Source organism: Malaya genurostris, chromosome 2 (assembly GCF_030247185.1).
Source record: "Malaya genurostris strain Urasoe2022 chromosome 2, Malgen_1.1, whole genome shotgun sequence".
Taxonomy (NCBI): domain Eukaryota; kingdom Metazoa; phylum Arthropoda; class Insecta; order Diptera; family Culicidae; genus Malaya; species Malaya genurostris.
In genome coordinates, this window is record NC_080571.1 from 49,036,147 (window position 1) to 49,054,123 (window position 17,977).

At 37.3% G+C, this 17,977-nt stretch overlaps 1 protein-coding gene across 2 annotated transcripts in view; it reads right to left on the reverse strand.

Annotated features, from left to right (window-relative positions):
• LOC131432499 (galactosylgalactosylxylosylprotein 3-beta-glucuronosyltransferase P) overlaps positions 1-10,990 on the reverse strand; it is a 184,041-nt gene extending 173,051 nt beyond the window's left edge. Inside the window, exon 1 of one of the 2 annotated variants that reach the window (XM_058598813.1) lies at positions 10,842-10,990. The gene's annotated coding sequence lies outside the window, so the exon portion shown is untranslated. Of the gene's footprint in view, positions 1-9,943 lie in introns of both variants that reach the window. The other variant, XM_058598812.1, reaches the window with a different exon arrangement.
• Positions 10,991-17,977: the final 6,987 nt, after the last annotated feature.

Here is a 17,977-nt window from a genome sequence, read left to right on the forward strand (position 1 = left end):
TAACCACCTCTGAAGAGCTAGAAGTACATGTGCCAAGTTCGATAGCAATCCAACTAGTACTTTCGGAGTTATGCCGTTACAAACATTACACTCCCCTTTTCAAAGGTACTTGCTACATAAACCCGCCATATAATCATATCTAATATATGCAAAATGTTTCTATGGTCTTCAAAAAGTATAGATTCTCGTCAAATTAGACAATTTTTTCATGACCCCCCTCCTGTTAAGGACACTTACTACGCTCCCTCCCCCATTAAAATACTCTTATGACTATCTCAGAAGACCATGAAGTATCTGTGCCAAGTTTGGTGACAATTCGTTCAGTAGTTTCGAAATTATGCCGTTTTAAACATTACACCCCCCTTTTTGAAGGCACTTGCTACATCCACCCCCCTTATAGTCATATCTAAGGTATGCAAAATGTTTCTATGGTCTTCAAAACTTATCGATTCTTGTCAACTTATATGAATTTTTTCATGACCCCCTCTTGTTAATGACACTTGCTACGCTCCCTCCCCTATAAATATACACCTTAAACCATCTCTGAAGTTCTAGAAGTACCTGTGCCAAGTTTGGTGATAATCCGTTCAGTAGTTCCGAAGTTATGGCGTTACAAACATACAAACTTACATCCATTTTTATATAGATAGATAACATGTTGATAATTCAGAACAGTGTTAGGCCTTATTTACAAGTAAGAAATCAGATTGTTTGCGTCTATATGTGACAATAGATGGAGCATGGGTCCATCACTTCACTCCAGCATTAAAGCGATCATCATCTGAGTGGATTGCAGCCGGTGAAACATATCCGAAGCGTCCAAAGGCACAACATTTAGCTGGAGAGGTTATGGCTTCAGTATTTTGAGATGCACATATCGACTATCTTAAGAAAAAAATCGACTATCTTAAGAAAAAAAAACAATTAATGGCGAAAACTGCATGTTGTTAGATCGTTTGAATACAAAAATCAAGGAAAAACGACTTCTTATGTCGATGGAAAAAAAACCCTTTTTCACCAGGACAATGCACCGAATCACGAGGCGATGACAACGATGGTTAAATTGTACGATCTGCACTTCACACAGAAAAAAATAATGAAATTTACACGACATGTAAATCAATAGTATGATGGAAAAGACATAAATTGAATCGAAAATTTGATTTAAAACCATGATCGATGTAAAATTAAATTGGATTGCATAGATTTTCCAATGAACAAGACTGCACGGAACCCCTCGCGATCGTGAAACAACCAACATATTAGTTGTCTTTCTGAATTTGATTGGTTAAAATTTTATACAACTAATCGATTGTTGCATTTTTCTAAACTGTCATTTTTGTTTTTCGATCAACAGAAACGATGGTTGAAATAACAAAATTTTTGGTTGAAAGAAAGATGCTGTCAGTTAGTCAAGACACACACCTTTCAATTTCAATAAAGATTTTAGTTACAACAACCGACCTTGTTTTTGATTTAACAGTTATGTGAGTTGAAAAACAAATTGGTTTCAGTTGTTTAAGATATTACGATTAGTTATTTCAACTTAAGTAAAATTATTTATTTTTAATGACAATGAAATATTCCTTAATGATATACGTTCTGATTTTTTAAATGAAAATTTAGTATGTTAAGACATAAAAAAAAGTAATATTTAATATAAATAATATATTATATTATGACGGTATAAATAAAAGGTAATGTTGTTGTTGCATTCTATTAAATGAATTATTCATTGAAACCATTTTTATTTTTGTTTTTAATATACTGTCTTTTAGTAGTGCTGGTGTCAATGAAACTTTCTAATTGTGACCACTATATTACTAACGAACAAAAAGTCGAACCGAATGCATTGAGTCTTTGCTTTGACTTTGCTTCACGATGGAGAATCAAGTTGATTTTAAGACCAAGATTCAAACGCAGTTTGGTTAAACACGTTTTGTTAATTGCAATATCTCTAACGGCTATAAATTCTGTGCATAGCACTACTTCATATCAACCGTTTCTTCTTGTAACACCAGAGCAGTAAAGATGTAGATAATTTATCATTACATTAATATTCTGACAACAAGTGTTATGATAAACATTAATTCACTATCACTCAAAAGTTACTCTTCACGAGTTTTACAAACGTATAAGCGAATTTCGTTTGCATGAAAATCTTTAAGAAACGCGTTTGAATTTCAACTAAAGTAATGGTTGATTTTCCATTGCGATTTTTGTTTTGCTTTGTGCTGTTTTTGACATTAGACAGCATTAAAAACAACATATTTTTCAACTACTTCAATAAGTGCAAATCAAATAGCAAATTGGTTGAATCAACTAATTATTAGTTAAAACAACAACTACAAAAATCAAAAAATGCGGGATCGTAATTTTTTGATTGGAGGGTTTTCCGTGTGTATATTAAAAAAAACGCTCAAAACTGTAGAGTAACTTTCCATTCAATTTCCGGCTCCAAATATGTGCATGAAAATTGATGTAAATTCATAAAATATTTTTATCTGTGCAGTTTGCTTCCTCATCCACCGTTCAGTTCAGATCTGACTCCCAGTAACTAATGGCTATTCGCTGATCTCAAAAATAGTGCTCATCATTAAAAAATTCAACTCAAACGAAGAAGCAATTCTTAAATGTGAAGCCTATTTTGATGCAATAGACAAATACTTCTACAAACACGGCATGGAGAACTTAGGGAAGCGTTGGAAGGAGAGTACATTGATGAATAAAATCCATTTTTCAAAAAGAATGTATTTTTTTAGTTAGTTACACGATTCATCAAGTCATGTGTTATCTGTGTAGCGACGTTCAATATGCACATTTGAAGTCTTGTGATATACATTACGATAAATATTTTATTTTCGTGATTAGTGAGGAAAAATTATTAAACATTTTTTTCCTGTTAAAAAGAGCCACTAAACCGAATTTCACCATCCATTTCAACAGTTGTAAGCTCGGACGCGATAATATCAGAAGCATATTTCTATCATAGATAATTCCGTTCACTCTTTTTTAAATAATCGTGTCATTACACGTTTACAGGCAATAAGGTGAGGCTAACGAGACTTTTTTAAATATAATTTCTTCATTGAATCTTCTGTTATAGAATCGTTTTTTAAAAGGAAGGAAATATTTAAATAGTTCTTTGCAATCAATTTTTAGTGCTTCAAAGGATCGCTACTTATATCCATTTTTGTTATATTTTTCCGTTTTTTTACATTATTCCATTTTTGATAAATTTTTCCAGCCAAGATATTGTGAAGATTTGAACAAGATATTGTGCAGAATCTTTGAATGCGAATCATTGAATTCTCTATTGATGACAATGATTGGCACTAGTCTTAATGGATAACGATGAATCTTCTCCGGCTAGCTACTAATTGCATAAAATCGCTAGTCGCAGCGACCTGTTCCGTGTAGCGAAGCAAAACGAAATGGTCATATTTTGATTAAGTTGTATCTCTCAAAGAGAAGCATATAAATGGAACACACATATTCACTCACCAAAACTTAACCGATTATCGGATTTTCTTGATAAGCTCCGAGAATGAAAAACTCCTACTTCTGTCATTTCGGATGCCCGCACTTTTCTTTTCACTTTTGTACAACCGGATTTCCAGTGTTTTTTTTTTACGTTTTAACACAAATTTTTATCAATTCCAGCTTAGTTTAAATTGTTTTGGGATGTTTGTGAAGTTCCGCTTTCATAATTAATCAGAACTTTTCGATGGGGAAAAGTTCCGGTGAATTTGGTGGGAGCATATATCTTTTGGCACAAAATTGACTCTGTTGGATCGATATCATTACAACACGTTTCGAACGTAGTGGCAGTATGCCAAATCAGGCCAATGAATAACTCTAAAACTTGACAGATGTAAACAATGCGATGTTGCTCAAATTTCGAAAATTTTCTATCATACGGTTAAAAAGTTACAAAAGATTTCCCGAGTGACACTTTTATCGAATACACCCTTCACTCGTCAATTGATCAGCGGATCTGTTGTGTAATTCATCACGTCTAAACCATCGTCTGACAATAAGGTCGAACATATAGACACTGAGCAAGAATACAGTTGTTTCGAACTAATTGACAGATGGCGTGTCTAATTGAAAATCCCTCTATTATTGAATAGATACATCCTTCAGATGTCATCTGTAAAAACTTTATAACTTTCTCTTCATTAGTGTGTTAGTTATTGTAATTTCAATGGCGCTTCTTTTGGAAAGTTAGGAACAATGGAGCAAAAGGACTTCGTGTGTTGGAAAAAGTTTGTATTTCAAAGAAAACAATATTGTGAAACCTTAAACGATATAAATCAATAATGTGAAAGGAAGGGATTGGCTTGATAAGCATAATCTGGGCTCTGCTTCAAGTAAATCAACTATTATTTACTGTTATCGTTTGTAGCGTGGGTACCGCTTGGCTAAATTCCCTAAATTGAAATTCGAATTGCTGACGCATATACCATATTTGCCAGTTTTAGCCCTTAGGAACTATTTTCTGTTCTCAGATTTAAGAAATACGCTTGCTGGATAGATATTTGTATCGAATGATGTGGTCATAGAAGAGTTAGAAGGATTGAAACGTTTTTGGAACAATTAAACTATTTTTCACTGTTTCATTAGGGGCTGTCCATAAAAGACGTCACGCCGCAAGGGGGAGGGGGGTGTTTCATAAAACGTGACCTTTTGTGACAGGGGGGAGGGGGGGAGGTTTTTGGAATGTGACGTCCAATATTTTCAATGAGCGCATTTTTGAAATACCTAATTATATTACTGCTTTGCCCTATTTCCTGAAAAAATCTCCACAATAAACGTTTACATTCTAAAGGAAAACGTGTATTTGTTGATGTAAAAGCTACTTCTTGTAAATTCGGAAATGAGTGATGCAGGAAATCATTTCTGTTGTGATCAGCAAAAGTGCACGGAGGAGCGAGTAAATTAGCGAAATTAATAAATTTTGCCTAATATGAGTAAATAAGAAAAAAATGCCTTCAAACTTAAGTTAACTTAAGTTATGCACTGACAATTTTTTCAGTAATTTGCTTTTCTAGCATTGATAATAATATATCATAATAATTTCTCTTATCTGATTCTGACGCAGTTTATTCAATTGTACTCCATTTGAAAAAAGGCAGGAGATCAACGATTTCAGACGTAGATCATACCATGTCTTATCTTGATCATATGTGATTTTCCTCCACCAACATCAAAGCTTATCGAATCATTCAATGATTGAACTTACATAAATCAAGAATCATTTTAGCAATGGGTAGTGACCCATTGTGTGACGGAAGATCAGTACCGATATTGATCGATGTGATTTAAAATTCACTGATCAACTGATCTTGGAAAGATTCTTCGGCAGTGATCTCGTTTTGATGAGGTTTTGGTCTTTATTTTCTCAGCCCTGTATGCAACACTAAGGAAATATTATTCTTTACCTAAAACAATAATATATCTGTGTACCCCTAGGAGGAATAAAACAGATGATTTAAATGTTTCATAAATTACTTTTGTTAATTCAACCAAATACTTTTGTTAATTTATATAATTGATATTAATAAAATAATTCCGATGATTTTGTAGTTTTAGGGATATTTTTTAATCTAATGACAGCATGTAATAAATCGATTTTTCCCTCATATTTGTATGTCTTTTCATACATATTGAGAAAGTATTGAGGTGAATTTTATTTATTTTGAATTCGTGACATGTGACATAGGGGGGGCTTGGGGGTCTTTGCTTCTGTGACAATTTGTGACAAAGGGGGGATGGGGAGTAAAAAATCGTCAAAAAAGCGTGACGTCTTTTATGGACAGCCCCTTATTGAATACAATCGAAATATAGAAAAAAAAAAAGTGGTTCATACTGTAGACTTTTCGATCGACATGTTTCAGTAGAAGATATTCACGCTTGAGTTCTACCCATCCTTCCACGGAGCTGTTTTGAAAAAGCGCTTCATAGTAAGTGAAGTAAGAGTCAGACATCTGTCAACAATATTCACTGTGTAATTGATGTGATTTTTTACCATATCGTGTTTTCGGCTTTCTCATATACAGGGTCCGCCATGTAACTTTTTTTTAACATGCAATAAAACACAAACGGTTCATCCGATTTCAAAATTTATTTTTTCATATTAAAGTACAATCCTTCCGGTTAATTGTGGAATATAATTTCATTCAAATGGCTGCCTCGGCTGGCCTTGCAGCACGCCATACGGTCGGTCTAGTTTTTTAGTATATTTTCGATTGTATGCAGCTTTATTTCAGCTATGGCTGCACGAATGTTGTCCTTCAAGGCTTGAATTGTCTCTGGCTTGTCCACATAATACTTATCTTTGACAGCCCCCCAAAGATAATAGTCTAACGGCGTCAAATCACAGCTCCGAGGCGGTCAAAAGACGTCCGAATTTCGGCTTATAATTCGATCTTCGAAGACTGTGCGCAGAAGATCGATCGTAGCGTTGGCTGTGTGGTACGGAGCGCCGTCTTGTTGGAACCAAATGGTGTTCAAGTCTTCCTCTTCAAGTAACGAGAAGAACTAATTGCTACTCATGGCGCGGTAGCGCTCGCCATTGACCGTGGCGGCGGCTTCTGCCCCATTTTCGAAGAAAAATGGCCCAATGATGCCGCCAGACCAAAATCCGCACCAAACCGTCACTCTCTGAGGATGCATCGGCTTCTCCATGATAACGTGCGGATTTTTCGTCCCCCAGATGCGACAATTTTGCTTATTAACATACCCGCCGAGATGAAAATGTGCCTCATCCGAGAAGATGATTTTTTGGCAAAAATCGGCGTCTTCTTCGTCTGCTTTTCAAAGTAAAACTGCACTATTTTCACGCGTTCCTCAAGCGTATACACAACCATTTTCGTTCAGCGGAAGGATAAAACTAAGTTTCTGTCAAATCAGAAGTGATATTAAGGTTACCAATGTCGAGATAACCGCTAGTTCAAAAAAAAAAAAGTTAGATGGCGGACCTTGTAGAAAGGTTAAGCAATCACTGTGAAAACCAACTGCCATATTTATTCAGCTCGACGAACTGAGCAAATGTATGTGTGTGAACATGTAACAAAAATGTGCTCTCGATTTTCTCAAACATGGCTGGACTGATTTTTACAAACTTAGACTCAAGTGATAAGTCTTTTGGTCCCATAGGTTGCTATTGAATTTTACCCGAATCGGACTTCCGGTTCGGCAGTAACGAGGTAAAATGTGCAAAATATGAAGAAAAAGTGCTCTCGATTTTCTCAGAGACCGCACAACCGATACTCTTCAACAAAGATTCAAACTAAAGGTCTGTTAAATTTCATCTGGATCCAATTTCCTGCTCGGGAGTTACGGGGTAAAACGCGCAAAATGAACTGAAATCGTTTCATCTATTTTTTAAGAGACCTCTCATCCAATTTTCGCAAGCGTAGGTTCAAATGAAGGGTCTTACAACCTCATATAATTCTACCTAATTTCATCCCGATACAACATCCAGTTCCGGAATTACAAACTGATAGGTATAAAAATTTCATTTTCAGGGGCGTGTTTTTATACATGATACGGAAAAATTCAATCAAATACATTTAAATAGCCGTATAATTCTTGAATTGTACAGATTTGGTTAGTTGATGGTCAAATACATTGATTTCGGGTATACTGGATCTTCGTTTCAGATTCCGAAAGTATCGAAAAAAATGATCGTGTAATCCAAACCGGAAATCACTCCTATTTCTTAGAAGCGGATGAACCGATTTAACAAACTCAGATTCAAATAAAAAGTCTTGTAGTCCCATACCATATTCCTGAAAATTATTTGGATCCGACATCCGGTTCCGGAAATATGGGGTAAAATATGCCAAAAATTGGCCAAATATGTGCACCGACTTTTTTCAGAGAGAGCTGAACCGGTTTTCACAAGCTTAAAGATTGTCCCAGAAAGTATGGACGCAACCAAAAACCGCAGCCGTTTCGCAATGGTTCAGAATCTGTCAATTTTTATGGCTGCGTCCTGTTGTTTAACTCTTCTCTAACCACTTGTGCAGTTGTTTATTCGTTTTCATTAGTTTGTTTCGAAATGTGTGGTCTTTCAGCAGAACAACGTCGAAAAATTGTGCACAGAACGCGGACTGTCACTGAGAGAGATAGCAAAAATGGAAGGAGTAAGTGAAAAAGCTGTGCGAAATGTAATCAGAAAGTTCGGTGAGGATAACACCTTTGAGGATAAACCAAAAACGTGTGGCCAAAAAAGTGGGCACTTCGAAGTCAAATGTTCTTCGTGCTAAAGAACGTTTGAATCTTTGAACCTATAAGAAGCAGAAACAACCAAAACGTAGTCCGAAACAAGAAGCATCGATCAGGCCGAGCTGTACAATACGACTCTTGCTGGAAATTTGAACTGCATAATCATGGACGACGAAATCTACGTGAAACTCGATTACAAATCCTTGCCGGGACCACAATATTATACGGTGCGAGAGGGGCAAGTGTTAAACCAGGCCGAGAAAGCGATTGAAGTCGAAAAATTTGATAAGAAAGCTGTGGTCTGGCAAGCAATTTGTAGCTGCGGTAAGATTTCGACACTCTTCATTACCACTGCTTCAATGAACAGCGAAATATACATCAAGGAATGTTTACAAAAACGACTTCTACCCATGATTCGAAGCCACAAGGATCCTGTTGTCTTCTGGCCAGATCTTGCTTCTTGCCACTACTCGAAATCAATGGTAGAATGGTATACTACCAAAAATGTCACTTTCGTCCCAGAAGACATGAATCCACTAAATTGCCCACAACTTCGACCAATTGAGGAATTTTGGGCATTAACGAAGGCACGTCTTAGAAAACATGTCTCGGCAGCCGAAACCATTCAACAGTTCGAAAAAGATTGGAAAAAAGTGTCAAAACTTGTCGCCAATATGTCTGTACGGAATTTAATGAGAAACGTTCGCAAGCTAGTCTACAATGGCTAAGTAGCAAATGCTGAGAATAATATTCTGTTGTTGTAGTCTAATATTATCAGTATATCGAAAAAAATTGAATATCTAACACTTGTGAATTATTTACAGCGAAATCAAAGTGCGTCCATACTTTCTGGAACAGTCTTTAGATTGAAATGAAAGGTCTTGTGATCCCATACAAAATTTTGTTTGGATAGGGCTTCCGGCTCCGAAGTTTTGGGTTAAATGTGTAGCAAAATTAAAATATGTTTACTATTTTTTCCCAAAGATGAAGTCTTATGATTATATACAAAAGTTCTGAATTTCATCTGGATCCGACTACCGGTTTCGGAATTATAGGGTAACGTGTATTAATTAGTAGGCACTCTAGTTTCAACGATTCAAAAATGGTGACTTTGATGTGGGAAACCGGAATCGAGGAAGACCGCTAAAAATAATATTAGGTTACCGAATTGTATGTTAGGCATTATTGGGAGAAAATAACATCCAAACTAATAAAATGTTTAACATCTAGGAATGTTCGACTGCTTGTATAAGAAAGTATGTTTCACAAACCAATTGCCGTATATTAAGGCCCAACCAGAAACGATTCTTAGTGTCCGGTAGGATCGTAGCAATACCAATGCAAAGATTCTGTACTCTAAGAGTCGGAAGCGAATGATTAAATCCCACAAAATATTCACGTCAACATCGGAAAACTGACAAAAACACAATACCGAGGTATTCCTGTGCTATAGCCTACTGTGTTCACGCTACTGAGTTAAAAATGTAATGGAAAATGTCATCAAAGTAGACTTAAAACACGTTTCAACTGTATACGTTAATGTAATATAGCCGATAAAAGGAATATTATTTCGTTATTCAACAGCTTACAAAAGGATTGAATTTCGCAATAATAATTCCCATCATATCGATCAGAGCCGTTGGCTTCTGTTCAACTGACCCATATACTTGTTTCACCATGCCGACAAAATCAAAACAAACTACTGTACCTTTGAACTTTCAAAGCAAGCTAGCCGAACTCGGTCGCCTTGCTATTACTCCTCATTCGAGGCCACCAGGGACTCGTAGCTCACCGACAGTCAAACAGTCAAATCTCAGCTGAACGACACTTCCGTCCTAGTTCGAGTAATACGATTATATTACACCTTCACTCCGAACAGTTTACACCTATCACACTGGTATCATCCAAATTATGCACATAGATAATACCTTCTTTTCCACGTCGAAGAAAACAAAAATCAGCCCGGATATCACTATTTCCTTTGCTACACCTACGAGCGGATCTGTCGGCACAGAGCCGGAAACACAACGAACCTTGACAGATAGCTTGATTCCGTTTCAATGATCCTTTGGTGCCGTCGGCAGACCAGGCCAGGCCAGACTATTTCCACTCTTGCTGTGGCGGGCCAAAACAAACGAGTATTTAATACACCGACACACCTCAGTAAACAGCGGAGGTCCTGTCGCATCGAACACACACATATACACACTGGTCTCAACGGCTGGTTTCCACTCGCAACGGTGGAAAACGTTCTCGTCCGGACACACGCAAACACACACACACCGGTAGCCCACTTCGGAGAGTTCACGGTAGAGTTTCGAGTGTGAATTTCCCTCGTTGCTCCTACATATCTGCAGCAGCTCTCACATTGGGCAGGGGTATATTTTTACCTTCGGTCAATTTACACGGGCTCGGCCTTGCTCGCCAGTAAACTTGGTGGTCAATTGCACTCTACATCAACATCAAAAACTTTTCCGTTCCGTTTGATGCTGCACAGAATGCTTTCGGATCGATAATTCGGCTACTGCTTCGATCCACTAGAGGTACGTCTAATGTTAATTAGGTTATAACTAACTAACAAAACTATCTTGTGTTTTGCTGCTCACCTAGCGAACGCAACTGCTGGTTAGGCAACCGGAAGTGGGTGATTTGATCGAGGCTCTCACTCAATTACAGCAGCGACTGCGAAATGTCACGTCCCGTTACGATCAAAGCTGCGAACCGACTGATACCATCAAGCGGACCGCAAAACACTCTCGGTCGGCACCACGATATTATATGTACACACTTTACACAACAGCACTCTGCTCAGTTTCGCCAGACAAACCGTCTGGATCCGATACGCAAATAGAGAACACGGCATGATTGCTGAGTTCCGGCAGAGTCCGCCGTTGCCGTGAGTTCTAGTAGTGTTGTGAGCGCATATGGGTAGGTTACGCACAGCAACGGGAACCGTTCGAAACCGGAGCCATGCCGTGCTTCAAGCTGTTTGAAGTTTCTAAACAGTTCCAGTAGGCTTTGAGATTTTAGCAAATATTTATCGAACTGATTTTGGGTTCATGCAATTGCTATTTTCAACGCTTACTGTTCAGGCAGAGTTGCCAGTTTAATCATACGGTTTCAAATAAATTTCAACACACAATAAGCGGAGCTCATTTTCCATTCTCTTACTGCCAAGGATACGTATGTACTTACTTTTCCCCGGACAGTAACTCACCTAACACATGTTTTGCTACTGTCGTTCGCACCGTACTGCAGCTGCGCAGTTTTTCCACCAGCTGTTGTTTTCTGGCCGGGAACTCAATCTCGTTTTGTTTGCTTCTGTACGAAACAGTTCTCCGGGAGCGGTACCAGAACCGTCTCTCGCGCTGAAGCCTCTAAATCACCAGGGGGTCACATTTATTCGTCGAGAGCCACTGATTTGCGTGTTGTGTTGACTGGCTTTACCAGCACATGGCCAATATTATAATACCCGTGATAAATTCCCATTGTTACTGGAAGGCGTCGTGTCTATACGCTATCGTATGTATATAGCGAACGCTGCTTTGGCCGCTGCTGCATATAGCCATTTGTATATTCCATACTTATTGTACATTTAAGGTCGTACAAGTGTGTACTAACAAACAACCGACCAAATCACTGCCACCGCGAAGATCGACGTTCTAGCAGTCGTGACTATGCTGCATGCGTGCTGATAAATCGAAAAATATGTAGAACGCAGCTGTGAAATTGAATGACTGTGGGCTGATGAGGTTGTCGGATAACTACTCAAAAGTGGTCGGGTAATTTATTTGTGGTTTTTATTAAATATGTATGCTCGTTCTCTAATAACGATTACAGGCGTACAATGTAAATATGGTGAATGTACAAAAGATTATTGAATCATGAGATAGAATACTTTTACCACTTCTCTTTCTATTGAACGACAAATAGTGAGAGTCAGTATGGCCTCAGATCGCAAATTACATTCACAACAATACGCAGTCATCGACTGTTTACGCTATTTGCGAAACACTTTTATTATATGAGGCCGAAGCGCAATGTCTTTCCTGACGTTTCGAAGGTAACGAAAAGGCGACTGGATAGATTTTGGTTATTTGGGGATTTTTGGCTAAAAGCCGTTTTTGTGCACATAATTGATTTCACTATTCTTTACGTTTCGTCTTCGACTCGCTTCAAAGCAAAATAAAACAGTGCTTCGCAAATAGCGTCAACTTTGCGTCTGCCTAGTGGTTCAAATAATGAACTGTTTAAGTTTGTACTAAGCAGTTCAATTTGAACTGCTTTGCACTGACGAGTTTTTTTTCCATTCAAGTATACCATTGGTAGTGTTGGTAAAGAATCAAAATTTCGAAAATCGCGGCTGAAATTTTTCCGTAAGTAATGTTCAGACAAAAAATATCATCGTTACAGAAACGTATTCGGAAAATTTAAAGTCGATAGCAATGAATAAAAAAATATTGTTGTTCATATTTACCACTCTACGTGCATCGAAAGAATTATTTATTTCTCAATTGCGATTCAGTAGAAATATGTGACATAAATCCGTCTTACTTTACTATGTGGCACCTGTTCAAAATTCATCCTGTGAAAGAATGGGTAGAACTTAATCGTGAATATCTCGAGTTTTACTAAACGCAACAACATAATTCTTTCTCCATGCCATCAGAAATGTGATCAGTAATTTATGATTCAATTTGCAATAGTGTGAGATATCCATAAATAACTCAAAAATTTATTTCATCGCGTAGCAGCATTAGATACTTTTTCATTTTCACTTAATAACCGGAAAATACCACATACATTTGCTACATCTATGCAATTGCTTTGATGCTTAATAGCTAATAGTCAACAAGTTTTCTTTGGACTCAAGAGTACATGAATCAATTTTCATTCAAGAAGTACAATTGTAGGTCAAAAAACGGGCGTTAACGCTTTCGGCGAAATAGCATTCGACGAAATGGCCCATTCGGCGAAATGTCATTCTGCTAAATAACCCTTTCGGTGAACTGGCTTTCGGCAAAACGGCTTTCGGTGAAATGACCCTGATCCGATTTTTGAAACTGGATTTAGTATCTTAATTTAAGTCCGGAATCTGTATGCAGTACTAAGATTCAGGAATCCAACTTCAGAATTCTGGAACAAAATTCAAGATATGAATTCTAGACCAGGATTCTGGAGCAAAATTTAAGATCTGAACTTCGAACCAGAATTTAGGATGTGACTGCGAAACCACAACCTAATTCCTGAATTCTGCTTCATCATTCAATTCCTAAATTCAATTTCAAAACTCATTTCCAGAATTCAGGTTCAGAAATCAGGACGGATAAATTTCTCAAAGCGGTTCTTTTTAGAATCAATAAAATATTTCCTAAGAACTGTTCGCAGTTTTTCTGTGAAAATACAAAAATCTATAACATTGTTTGTTGTACTGTTTGATTCTCATTTTTTCAGTATTATTTATAACAGTTCGGCTGAAAAGTTCGTATCGTTTAATAGAAACACATATTTTTTTTCCAAAATTCGTTTTTATTATTCAACATAATTGCCATCAGAGGCGATACAGCGATTATAGCGATCTTCCAACTTTTCGAATCCATGTTTGTAGTACGATTTCTCCTTTGCCTCAAAATAGGCCTCAGTTTCAGCGATTACCTCTTCATTGCTTCTAAATTTTTTACCAGCGAGCATTCTCTTGAGGTCTGAGAACAGGAAAAAGTCACTGGGGGCCAAATCTGGAGAATACGGTGGTTAAGGGAGCAATTCGAAGCCCAATTCGCTCAATTTCAGTATGGTTTTCATCGACTTGTGACACGGTGCATTGTCTTGATGAAACAAAACTTTTTTCTTCTTCAAATGAGGCCGTTTTTTTTAAATTTCGTCCTTCAAACGCTCTAATAACGCTATATCATAGTCACTGTTGATGGTTTTTTCCTTTTCAAGGTAATCGATGAAAATTATACCATGCGAATCCAAAAATACAGACGCCATAACCTTACCGGCCGATTGTTGAGTCTTTCCACGCTTTGGGTTCGGTTCATCGCGTGCAGTCCACTCAGCTGACTGTCGATTGGACTCCGGAGTGAAGTGATGGAGCCATGTTTCGTCCGTTGTTATATATCGACGAAAAAAATCGGTTTTGTTTCGATATAACAGCTCCAAACACTGCTCAGAATCATCAATTCGTTGTTGTTTTTGATCGGTTGTGAGCTCACGCGGCACCCATTTTGCACAAAGCTTTCTCATATCCAAATATTCGTGAATAATATGTCCAACACGTTCCTTTGATATCTTTAGGGTGTCAGCTATCTCGATCAACTTCACTTTACGGTAATTGAAAATCATTTTGTGGATTTTTTTCACGTTTTCATCGGTAACAGCCTCTTTTGGACGTCCACTGCGTTCATCGATTTCGGTGCTCATATGACCAGTACGAAATTTTGCAAACCACTTACGAATTGTTTCTTCGCCCGGTGCAGAGTCTGGATAACACTCATCAAGCCATTTTTTGGTATCGGCGGCACTTTTTTTCATCAAAAAGTAGTGTTTCAGCAACACACGAAATTCCTTTTTTTCCATTTTTTTTCACAATAACAAAAGTAGCTACACTTAAAATGCAATATCTCACAAACTAATAATCAGACAGCTGTCAAATTTATACACGTATCTTTTGAAGGTTGGTACTAACTGAAAATGGTTTGGATTTAATGCTAGTGGCGTCCTCTCATAGAAACGATACGAACTTTTCAGCCGATCTGTTATTCTATATTCTACCATGGAATATATTTGTCATCAATAACGCATACTTTCGTATAAAAGCACCGTTACATTCATGGAAGCGAAGCAGTGAAAAACAGTAAAAATTCACTCAATTAATAAACTAGCTGACGATTATTGATATTCGGAAGCGTGAATGAATTATTTCAGTTTTATTCGTATTCACGACCTCCAGTTATGTCTCTGAAATTACGCACCCGCCTTTTTTATTGATGTACCTTATGATCAAAAAAGAACCGGAATTTTCATTTTAAAATTCCCGCGCTTATCCAATCGGTAAACTTTTATTCTCTCAACGTTGGCAAAGCTTTAATACACCTTCTGTCAAATTTTGACGCATATCATACGATTAGTTTTTGTTTGGCGTCTATACAAAGAAGTTGAGAAATTTTCGTGTGCGATTTTTATAATGGATGAAAATTTAGAACAACGTGCGTGCATCAAATTTTGTGTTGCAAATGGATTTAAGTGTTCCGAAACGTTGAAAATGTTAGAAAAGGCCTTTGGTGAATCGTGTCTAGGAAAAACACAGGCATACGAGTGGTATAAACGCTTCAAAGGTGGCCCTACAAGCTTGGATCATGATGAGATCCCTGACCACCCAACAACATCTGTTACTGAAGTAAACATTGAATCGGCGAAGCAAATCGTGTTACAAAATCGTTCTGTGCCGATTAGAGAGATTGCTGTGTTGTTGGGCATCTCTTATGGATCAGCCGAACACATTTTAACTGATGTTTTGGGTTTGAAACGCGTCGCTTCACGGCTGGTGCCAAAAAAGCTGAATTTCACGATAATGCGCCGGCTCACACAGCGTTGGTTGTGTCGCAGTTTTTAACCAAAAACTCAACCAATATCATCAACCAAGCACCGTACTCTCCAGATATGGCCCCGTGTGACTTTTTCCTCTTCCCCAGACTGAAATTGCCATTGCGGGGAACGCGTTTTGAGACCATAGAGACCACAAAAGAGAATTCGCTGCGTGAACTAAAGCCCATACCTTCGGCGGCCTATAAAACTTGTATGGAAAATTGGATCAAGCGTTGGCATGCATGTATTACCGCAGGAGGAGAGTACTTTGAAGGCGATAATAAAGAAATTTATCAAAAAATTAAATTTTGCGTTTTTTCCTTTTTTTATAAATATAAAAAATAGGTATGGAATTCGCTCAAACTTTTGCAAAATTTTCCGAGGCCCGGAGGGCCGAATGTTATATACCAACCGATTCAGCTCGACGAACTGAGCAAATGGCCGTGTGTGTGTATGTGTGTGTGTCTGTATGTGTGTTGTCAACTAAGAGGTCGAGATCTCAGAGATGGCTGGACCGATTATGATCAAACTAGTCGCAAATGAAAAGTCTCTCCGTCACACTGAACGCTATTGAATGGTTTTGAGATCGGATGTTTACTTTTTGAGTTATACCAAGTTTTATGTCAAAATTTGCAGTTTTTTGATCTGTCACAATTGACCTTGAAAACAGAATATATTTTCAGACTTAGATACCGCACGGTAATACCCAAAAGACTGTGTACAGCATGATATTTTGCCCCGGACCGATTTTAGCACGGTTCGTTTTTGGCAACATAATCGTTCGAATATGCCATATGTAAACCAGATGATGGCAGAATTTTCGAGTTGAAAGCAATTCCATAATTATATTGATTTAAACTACTTACAGTAATAAATGCTGGAAGAACAAAACACCCATATACCATTCGAATCAGTTCGTCGAGATCAGCAAATGCGTCTGTGACAAATAATTTCACTCAATTTTCTCGGAGATGACTCAACCGTTTTCTACAAACTCAGATTAGCATGAAAAGTAGTATACTCCCAAACAAGGTTCCTGAATTACGTTTGGATCCGACTTCTGATTCCGGAGTTACAGGAGGACATGTGAAACGAAATTAAAATTGTGGAACTCATTTTTCTCGTAGTTGGCTGACCCGTTTTAAGATTCAAATGAAGTCTAAGAATTATCTAAGATTCAAATGAAAAGTCTTTAGATTCTATAAGACATCTTGCTTTTAAGTCAGATTCAACTTCCGGTTTCGGAGATACAGGGTGATTAGTATAAAAATGTCTATTTCACATAAATTAATCAGGTTTATCGGGTTTGCAGATTGCAGATGCAGAGTGTCGATAACCAAATAAACTTATTTCATTTTTGGTTGTATTCAGTTTTCGTTTCGGAAGGCACCCAAAAATTTAATTCGCACTACGATTCCTCAAAGATGTCTACATTGATTTTCAAACATTTTAAAACAAATGTAAACTATACAGCTACTCAGGTGAATTTGTCTCACTTCGGCTACACCGAATTTCGAATTCTGGTTCAAGCATCGAATCGTTTCTCAAAGCTCAATCGTTTTCTCAAAAAAAGCCAAATCGAATTTCAAAAACAAAAATTCAAATTAAAATAAATCCAATTTTATCCAATTCTGGAATTGTAAGAGGATGAATTTTTAAAATTCAAAGCGATATAGAAGATGACAGTTTCGACATTACAGAGTAATGAGTGATTAAAATCGCAAATTGCCGCTTAAAACGACGGACATTAGAATAATGTCATGAAAACTGAAACACCGAAGAATATTCATGCAAAAAACACATGCGGATTGAAAAAAATGTATCATCTCACTGCTAGGCGGATTAAGCACGTTTTTAATCAAATTACAGTTCTTTTTTGATCATAAGGTAAATATAATAATAAAACCTTGCACGAACTGAATCGTAGTGCATATCCAGCATCGAAATATCATCGGAGACTCTTCTCTCTCTTTCCATTATCTCTTTAGTAGTATTTTTGTGGGTGAAAATTCGTCATCAAGTTGACACACTGACACAAAAATCACTCGTGAACTTCAAGGTTCAGAGTTTTGTGGATGCTTGTTTCATGAACGAAAATCTCGGAGGTGATTTTTTCAGTGACTGAATTTTTTTCAGAAAATCACTTGAACTGATT